This window comes from Astatotilapia calliptera, chromosome 10 (genome assembly GCF_964374335.1).
Source record: "Astatotilapia calliptera chromosome 10, fAstCal68.1, whole genome shotgun sequence".
NCBI lineage: Eukaryota > Metazoa > Chordata > Actinopteri > Cichliformes > Cichlidae > Astatotilapia > Astatotilapia calliptera.
Genome location: NC_137431.1, coordinates 3,289,273 through 3,299,679, shown reverse-complemented (window position 1 = coordinate 3,299,679; position 10,407 = coordinate 3,289,273). Strand labels below are relative to the sequence as shown.

The following is a 10,407-nucleotide window of genomic DNA, read 5'->3' as shown; positions in this document are numbered from 1 at the left end:
GTGTTGCTGCTTTACCAGGTGTAACAAATAAGTTTAACATCCAGGCATCCATGAAAACAGAATTTATGAAATTTAACAGTTAGAAGTTAGCAGGAAGTTAGCTCGCTAGCTTCCATCTAAATATAATATAGCATGTTCTGAGTGAGGGATTTCAGAAACAAATTAAGACGTACAGCTCTGCTATCACTTTTAACATAAATGAAGACAAAACTAAACAGCAGTGACGTTTGTAGGGTTACTGAAGTTTGGCTAGCTGGTATATAATGATGTGCTACTTGATCGCTAGCGACACAGCTATGTTAGCATAACATAAACAGTAAAGCTAGAGGATAAATCAACTTTTTTCCACTCAATAAAAGTTAACGTGAGGGTTCCCGAAGGTTAGGGACAAATGCAATCTTTTGGCAGGATGCTGTAAACGGACTGAACTTCAGTCAGGAGAACAACTGAGATAAGCTTGTTGAGATTAAATAGAACAAGATACAAAGCATTAAAACATGTAAAAAGCACAAAAGCCTTATTAAACGCAGAGTAGTTTGGGCCCAGAAGCAGGATTCATCAGGCCATCACTTAAAGACCGGATAATCCCCTCAATGTTCATTGATCATTATGTTAAAGAACAGTAATATGGCTAAGTGTCCATAGTAATTCTGAGAAAACTTTCAAAGTCCCATCTTTTAAATTATAGCCAAACAATACATTTTATTTAAAAAACAACAACATGACTTTATAATGACGAGGCAAAGTGTGCAAATGCACATCTACAGACGCCTTGTGATACAGTTTCTCATGCAACCACTAGGTGGCTGTAAATTTCCAGCATATTTCAGACATTGCCAAGCTTGTCATTAAGTGTATGAAGAACTACCTATCTGCTCTAGATCTGGCTGTTAGGATCCATGCTTACATTTGTGTGGTGAAATGAAGGGCTTTTTTCTTTCCAATGTTTTTGTTCGGTTACTGTGAAACCATGGAGATGTATGTAAAACTGGAAGATGCACAACACTACAGTAGTGAGAGATTCTTTGGCATTTGCTGTGGCCTCAACTGCTGTGCACTGGATCTTGAGACAACATGTAGTATTTTCATTTTTTTGGTGTTGTTGTCATAATTAAACGCTGTGTCACCAACTCATGCTTGGGTCTAATAAGTACACAGACCCAGTCTCGGAAAAACATTCGCAAGCACAATGTACAAAAGAAAAGTATTACCGTTGTCCACATGCGTGTTTGGAAACATCACTGTATGATATAGCTTGAAAACGTTGCTCATCAGTATGGGTGATCAGGTGTCAAAGAAGGTGCCTTATCGTTTTCCTAGCAGTGTAATCCGAGTTGCCTTGATGTTTGTGATAAACCATTCAGTTTGTGTTCTGCAGTGTGCCCTTCCCCTGATTATGTGCCAGTCTTTTACGGTGTCATGTATTGTCAAATAAAAGAAATGTCAAACTTCCATCACCATATACCATGTGGATCGTGAGTATTGTGTGTTATTGGCATGTTGTTAGTCAGTCGGTTGGAGTCATTCAAACCTAGAGTAAAGCAGTAATTTACTGTGACGCATATACACTGGAAAATGTGGTAAATACATCCTCAGGTGAAGAATGCACAGCATATTAAACACTGTCATTAGGACAAAACACAATATGGAAGTACACCCCATTATTCAGTAGCTTGCACAACCACCTTTTGCAGCAATTTATTAACATATTTCAGTGAGGCTGAGTTTTGGACTTTGTCATTGCTACATTTAGGTTTTTTTGTGTTTTGGCTAAGCTTCGCTTGTCACTGTTTGACAACCTTTTTTGACTCTAGAATACTTTGTTATATAGCAGAGATCATGGTGGACTAAAAGACTGCAAGTTGCCCAAATCATGCCCACCCCATGTTTTTCTGTGCTATGTGGTCAGACATCTGATGTAACTTTGCAAACCTAGGCTGTGCCAAAAAGAGGCTTTCTGCTGGCAGCCTTTTCAAACAAGTTATTTTTGATCAGTCTTAGTGTGACATTCTAAACTTTAACATGTCGCTCATGTATTTTTTGACATTCAGTTTCACTTTGTCTGACTTTGGGATAATTTTTTTTCTGTAAAATGAAAGACTTAAAATGAAAACAATTTCCAAAAAAATGTTTGGAAATGACCCTTTCCAGATTAATGAGCACTGAGGGATTTGTTCTCTAAGATCATCACTGGTGTCTTTCCTGCTTGGCATTGTGGTAACACACAGCTGAATGCTTCAGACCAGCAAACTGCCAAAACGTTTGCTTTTGTAGTGCTTGTGATGAGAACCACCTGGCTGGAAGCAGTGCTTAAACAATGGAAAAAACACAAACTTTGTCCAAAAACCTCTCATGTTCAGCTGTTTTCCACTTTTTCTTTGGTCATTTTAGCCTTTTTGGCCAGGGTGAAGGGAGTATCTGCCATCAAACAAGAAGACAGCCGCATGTAGCTATGATGATGTTTGCTAGTTCACCTTACATGCATTAATGTAATAACGTGGTTAGCCTACTCAACGTAAATTACACACAAACAACATTAAGCTAACAACAACAACAACAATCTTTATTTATAGAGCACATTTAAAAGCCTTGGGCATACCAAAGTGCTTTACATAAAACAATAAAAGGTTCAAACATTGATAACGGATAAATAAAAATAACGAGTTATGTTCATAGATAAAAGCTACCAATAAGAATGACTACAGCACATTCCATAATAAAAGACACCAATAGAAAGATAGGAGGGAATTAATACAAGAGGTCAATAGGTCACAGCAACCAAACAAACAAACAAACAAACAAACCAGCAATTAAAAGGTGGAGAAGGCAAGTTTAAAAAGATATGTTTTAAGCTGTGATTTAAAAGAATGAATAGAATCAGATGCCCGGATGCCAATCGGGAGATTGTTCCACAGCACAGGTGCGACAAGAGCAAACGATCGATCACCTCTAGTCTTAAGTCGAGATCTGGGCTGAGCCAGCAGTAACTGTGACGATGACCTTAAAGCCCTAGCAGGAGCATAAGGGTTTAAAAGGTCCTTAAGGTAGCTGGGTGCAGTGTTGTTAGTAATTTTAAAAGTAAACAACAAAATTTTAAATTGAATACGATATTTGACAGGCAACCAGTGCAGATCGGCAAGGACAGGAGTAATGTGGGCAAACTTGCTGGTTTTAGTTAGAATGCGAGCTGCAGCATTCTGAACTGTCTGTAATCTCTGTAAAAGGGAAGAGTGGAGACCACAATAAAGTGAATTACAATAGTCTAGCCTCGACGTTACAAAGGCGTGGATGAGCTTTTCGAGGTCTTTATGCGGGATATAGCGCCTAGCCTTAGAGATAAGACGAAGCTGGTAAAAACTAGATCTGACAACAGCAGACACTTGTTTGTCAAGTGAAAAGGAGCTGTCAAATAAGACACCCAGATTCCTGACAGTATCAGAGAGAGAACAACTAAGAAAACCAAAGGCATCGCGGAGTTTGGCACGAAGGGCATTACTACCAAAAATCATAATCTCGGTTTTCTTCTCATTAAGGATAAGAGAATTCGACAACAACCACTTCTTGGCCTCAGACATGCATTCTCGGAGGCTATTCAGAGACAGAGCAAGATCGTCGTTTAGCTCAAAATAGAGCTGGATATCATCTGCATAATAGTGATAAGCAATATGGTATTTCTCAAAGATGGCACTTAAAGGAAGCAAATATAATGAGAAAAGGGTAGGGCCCAGCACAGATCCCTGGGGGACACCACAGCAAACAGGTACAGCCGAGGAAGAGGATGTAGCCAGATGTACCGTAGAGAGCCGATTGGAGAGATAGGATTTAAACCAATCCAGGGCAGCGCCCTTGATGCCTACAGTGTGCTCAAGTCTCGCTAATAAGATATTATGGTCAACCATGTCAAATGCCGATGATAGATCCAAAAGCACTAAGACTGAGGGGCGTCCGTTGTCAGCCATTAGTAGGAGATCATTGAAAACACGAAGCAATGCTGATTCTGTGCTGTGATGTTGTTTGAAGGCCGATTGAAATTTATCATTTATATTATTCTCATCAAGGTAGGTCTGCAGTTGGAGCAGAACCACCTTCTCAAGTATTTTAGCCAGAAAGGGAAGCTTAGAAATTGGCCTAAAATTGGCAAAATCACTAAGCTCAAGGTTCCTTTTTTTTAGAACAGGTTGGATTATGGCATGCTTGAGAGCTGAAGGTACGTAGCCAGAAAGCAAGGAGAAGTTCAATATGGACAATAAACAAGGTCCAATTACACTGAAACAATCCTTAACAATACGGGATGGGAGAGCATCATGTACACAGTTAGTATTGTTCAATTTATCAATTAGACGCTTCAGAGTGGAGAGAGAAACGGGTTCAAATTGATAAAAAGTGGCCGAACAATCAGGAGTAGACATACAATCAGTCACCAGAGGAAGAGTAGATCTAAGGGATAAAACTTTATCTAAAAAATAGTTTGAGAATTTTCCACAAAGACCCGGGGAAGACAGCAGTGGCATAGAGGGACGGGGGTTCACCACAGAGTTAAAAATTTTAAATAGAATTCGTGGATTATCACCATTAGTGGTAATAATTTTAGAGAGAAAAGCTACTCACGCAGAGAAGAACGGCTGCTGCTGCTGCCATCATCATCCGTCATCATTTCTGCTACACTGGCAGGGCTAGGGGCCAGGACGTGTTTTTGGGGGATGTTGCTAACTCCGGGTCCGATAACAGGCAACCCACCCGCAGTAGATGTGCACGGTGTGAGGTCTTGCAGCAAACTATCAAATACGGCGCATTTCTCGGCTTTTAAAAAAACGCTATGTGTCGCCAGGTGTTTCATCAGATTTGAGGTGTTACCTCCTTTGACAGTATCTGGCTGCAAGTGAAGTTAGTTTTTTACACACTTCTTCTGCATTTTGGCTTATTTTTTGTTAAATAATAACTGCATAGTGTAATAGGTCATGTGTTGTTGTACATCTGGAGTTGCACTGAGCTAATGTTAATACTTGGAAAGGACCTGATTATTTTTTTCAAATCATTTTTTGATACGTAAAACATGGCATATAAAAAATGGAACCTCGTAAAATAAAAGACATGTAATAGCTGACACAGCATAACCAAATGTTGACAGTCCAAACTATGCAGAAGCTGAGAAACCTTTCAGTACATTGAGGAAGAATGTTTGCTATTGTACCTCTGTGTAAGGCATAATAGTAAAAGAAGGCTTGGTCTGGGTTAAAGAAGGTGACAGATCTCAAAACACGTCACCACTTTTCTGCGCTGATTGAGGTCACTGATTTGCTCCATTAGTCAACGAGTCCTTTGTTAGTCACTTGAGCCTGTTTCAGTGAAGTGCCAACAGGTTCCAGAAATCTAATAAAGGTGTGTGTCTGTGTTTGTATGTGGCAGAGCATGCGCCAAAAAAAAGCAGTTCAGCCACATGTCATAAAAATTTGGCATAGTTATAGTAATATAAATGTAAAACTGCATCTCTGAATAAAGTGTCTGAACTTAGTGTAAAGCTGGTTTCACCTTTTCTTTACTGCTCTGTACGCGCTAAGTGCTTGATCAGTAACACACAGCCCAAATGTGTCCATAAAAAACAAACAGCAACAACAAAACAAAACAGATACTTGTCTTTCTTCTCAGCGTAGTTTACACGGAGGAATTTGACTCTCAGTATCAATCAATCAATCTTTGATTGCTATAGCACATTTAAAAAGGACAGTGTCCATCAAAGTGCTTCACACAAGGTAGCAAAGCAGATTACAACAAAGGCAACAAGAACAGTTAAAAACATTTAAAAACAGTTATAGTTACAGTTACATAGCACATCTGCAGACCAGGTGGATGTCCAAACTAATTTGCTTCAAAGTCTAGATTCCAATTGAATGGAATCTGACATGCGGACATCGATAGGAAGATTATTCCAGAGTTTGGGTGCAGCAATTGCAAAAGCTCGGTCCCCTCTAGTCTTTCGTCGGGGCCTTTGTTGCACTAAGAGCAGTTGGTTAGAGGATCTGAGCGCTCTCTTGGGGCTCTACACGTTGAGAAGGCCTGTTAGGTAACTGGGTGCCAGGTTATTTAAAATTTTAAAGTATACAAAAGGATTTTAATATGGTATTTAACAGGGAGCCAGTGTAGATTGGCTAGAAGTGGGGGGATGGGATCATGCCTTCGGGTGCCAGTTAAGAGGCGTGCTGCGGCATTTTGAACTAATTGCAAACGTTGGAGGGGAGAGAATTGGAGGCCCGTGTACAGAGAATTGCAATAGTCTAGTCTCAAAGTAATGAAGGCATGGATAAGCTTTTCAAGGTCTTTATGTGGAATACAGGGCTTTGCTTTGGAGATTTGACGTAGCTGGTAAAAACTCGTTTTCACAACTGAGGCAACTTGTTTGTCTAACTTGAGTGAGCTGCCCAGGACCACGCCAAGATTTCTAACAGTATAAGAGAGATGGCTGGCATAGGACCCCAGTGTATTAGTTAGCTGGTCCAGGGGAATGGGACTGTCAAAAACAATAATTATCATTTAGAGTTAGAGAGTTTTGTAATAGCCAAGCTTTAACTTCCCGCAGATAGTTGAACAAAGGCACTAATGAGGACTGGACATCCTGATTCTGGGGGGAGTCAATTTGGATGTAGCAGTGAAACGAGATATTATGCTTTCTGAAAATGAGTCTCAAGGGCAGCATGTACAAAGAACATAATGTAGGACTTAGCACCGAGCCCTGGGGGACACCGCAATGGAAAGGGGCAGAAGAGGAAGAGTATTTCCTCATTGTGACGGAGAAAGACCTCTCAGATAAGTATGATTTAAACCATGAAAGGACATTACCTTTAAGTCCAGCTACATGTTCTAGCCTTGCCAGGAGAATATTGTGATCAACCGTTTCGAAAGCCGACGTTAAGTCTAATAAAACTAGGACCACTGAGCGCCCTGAATCAGCAGTTAAAAGCAGTTCATTAAAAACTCTTAATAGCGCTGTATCGGTACTGTGGCGCGGTTTAAACCCAGAATTTCTCACTGATTCCATTAGTCTCTAAAAAGGTCAGCAATTAATGAAGGACTATTTAGGATAGTACAGGATGTGTGATGTGGTGTTGCCATATATAATCATGTCCAAGGTGACAGTGACACAATTATTATAATTTTGACTGTGTAGCACACCACAATACTGCTCTATTGGCAGCTGTGTTGCAGATGAGTAATTGGAAAACTGACAGTTACGAAGTATGATTGTAGAATGGCCACTCGGTAGCTCTCCTTATAACGCTGCTTTATTGAACATGTGCTCGGCATCAAAAAAACTGCCACTAGGCCACCCTGCCGCAAAAGCATATCAGATGGCGTAAAGCCGCAATACACCACGGCTCAATGTAAACACTAACATAACCCAGTGTATGACAATGATAGTCAACTGTGACAAGTTTTCTTCTTAATTCATGATACATTAAGGTGATGAAAGGACCTGAGTTGATGCAAAGTGTGAAACACGAGTTTCCAAAATGTGTTAAGGCAAGAATTAAAGATCAATATCGGGCAAAACAAACAAACAAACAAACAAACAAACAAACAAACAAACAAACAAACAAACAAACAAACAAACAAACAAACAAACAAACAAACAAACAAACAAACAAACAAACAAACACAGCTGTCTGCAGCATAAACTTAACTCAAGGCCTAATCAGGAACACTAGGCCAGGAAGCCCATTGAAGGCAACTAAAGTCAGAAATTGAGAGATTTCCTTATAAATATAACTACAGTCACTTTACCTCAAAACACAAACAATACTCAAGAACAGAAAGGCAAGATTACATAAGCTTTCAGATTAGTCATGCAACAACAAGGAATCAAGATTAAATTCTATACTACCGAATACCAAGACGATCTAAAGTATATCACACCATCAAACTTGTATGGGCAGTGTGATGATGTGATATCCTTTCCAATGGAACTGGCTCACAGGAGTTTATTTATGCTGTGTCTGCCATAGGAAGTAACACACTCAGTTTGGAAGTTTATGTTTTGCTCAAATTCAGGTTCAGAAAACACTTTACACTACAGATGGACAATAACCTAGAAACATACCTCAAAAGCAACCTTCTAGTTTTTGTGTTTACAGGTTGCCTCAGTCAGTCATCTGCCTTTATTTCAACCAATCCCTAGCATCTTCTGCATATCCTCCTTCACTACATCCATGAACCTCCTGTGAGGTCTATTTTTCAGCTGCCTGGCAGCTCCATAATCACCATCCTTTGTTCAGTGTGTCCACTATCCCTCCTTTGCACATGTCCAAGTCATCTCAGCCTTGTCTGCTCACTCCCAGTGAAAATCTTATCTTATGCTTTGTGTAGATCCAAAAAGACAGTGCAACTACTCCTGACTTTCTCTATAGTCCATCAATGCTCATAAGGCAAACATCACATCTGTAGTGCTCTTTCTTGGCATTAGGCCATGCTGCTGCTTGCTGATTGTCACCTCTCTCCTTAACCTAGATTCAACAAGTCTTTCACATAGCTTCAGGATATGACTCATTAACTTTATATCTGTAGTTAATAAAGCTCCGCACATTCCCCTTGATCTTTGATATCGGGACACTTTTACAACCCATCCAGATATAAGCACAAACTGAGTGAGGATGTAGTTAAGGCCTGGCACAAAGTCTCCCTTTTTCTTTGATTTATAAACACACTAATGAGGAAACTCCAAAAATGTCCTTGTCCAAATACCGAGCCAGAAGAGTGTCTTCTTTGATGTTGTCTTTTGCCCAATATTTTAACTGTCTAAGACCTCTTACTGTTAAACTGGGTACATCTAATTCCATTTTCTTTAAATTACTTTTGCAAGGAAGATGAGTTAAATCCTGATATTTAACAGCACGTAAGTAGGTCAGTGTGCCCACATTTATTTGACTGCATTGTACTTGGAATGGACTGTTATATTCTATATTACAACATAACTATAACCTCAGCTTCATAATTACAACCTCAGCTTCACTGAATAAGTGTCAGGGTCCCTGTGCCTACCCGGTTGGCTCAGTATGGCTACATATGTTTTTATTTTCATTTTTGTTCCTGCTCTCTCCCTTCCTCTCTCTCCCTCCTCCCTCTGCCTGGGCGGAGCTCACCTGTGGGCTCCTGCCCTTGGCCCACGCACCTGGTCGCAATCACGCACCTGTGGCTCATCACCTGAGAGTGTTCCAGCTCCTTTTTAAGATGGCAGCTCTGTGTTTCTCGTCGCTGGACCGTTGCCGACCCTCGTCAGTGTAACCCCAGCTCAGTTCACTCTAGAGTGTTTCTCAGCGATCTTCCTTTGTAATCCCTTCATGTCTCTGTGTCCAGATTCCCTGGACCAACCCTTGTGTTTCCCGAGCGATCGAGTGTGCGTGGAGTGTGAAGAGGAGCGTGAAGCGTGGATGGAGTGTGTGTGGACTTTCAGCATCTTTCCCCATTTGTGTGTGGACCCCCGGAGCCTAGCTTTCCCCTCACCTTTGTAAATAGATCACCTGGTGTTGCTGTAATAAAGACTCTTGTGTTTTCAAAACTTAGAGCCTGCGCGTGAGTCCGTGCAGTCCCGTTGTGACAATAAGTGTTTGGGTATCATCCACAAACACTGTGGTATTGAGGTATCCTTCTAGAGTCAGCTCATTTTCAGTAGGGTTGTGGTATGTGGGATGTTACTGAAGAAACTGTCATATTATCCTCATCATAAGCTGTAAAAAGACCCATAGGGGAATTCCACTAAGTTTTATGGATACATCTGGCACCACTAGTGTGGTGACAGAGAGGCGAAAACACCACTCAACTGAAGTGAGCAGTCTGTAAAAATTCCCACTCTTATCCTGTTGGCTGGGATGTATAATTTCTCTGTTTCTTTCAAGTTTCAAAGACTCTTTTTGATATTAATAGCTGACGTTAAATAAATACAGATAGTTCTAAATAGCTGGAGGAGGTGGCTGGGGAGAGGGAGGTCTGGGCCTCTTTGCTTAGGCTGCTGCCCCCGCGACCCAGCCTCGGATAAAGCGGATGAAGATGGATGGATGGATGGATAGTTCTAAATAGTCTCTGTTATACTGTCAGAAAGAAAGAACTATAAATTATTTCCATATGTTCATCTTTCTCAAAGTCATGCGCAACATAATGTGCACCATGCATTCATAACACACGTTATATACTATCAGTTAGACAAAGGGCTAACTTTAAATCAGGATCAATCACCAGATATTTCCAAAGAACAACAAGAAGAGGTTTAAGCCTGTGCATGGGGACAGCAAGAAGATATCTGAGCCAGTATCATGATGTGTAATCGAGCCCTAATGAGCGTGATTTACAACTTTTCCCAAGTTTCCCATTCCCTCTGACTCAGTAATTGCTCCTCAAAAGCTGGCTGGCATGGTGGCTGTG

At 40.6% G+C, this 10,407-nt stretch overlaps 1 long non-coding RNA gene across 1 annotated transcript; it reads left to right on the top strand.

Annotated features, from left to right (window-relative positions):
- The first annotated feature begins 9,135 nt into the window (after window positions 1–9,135).
- On the top strand, window positions 9,136–9,547 carry LOC145431345 (uncharacterized). Its single transcript, XR_013911643.1, has 2 exons — window positions 9,136–9,263; window positions 9,346–9,547. It is a non-coding gene; the product is annotated as an uncharacterized LOC145431345 (long non-coding RNA).
- Window positions 9,548–10,407: the final 860 nt, after the last annotated feature.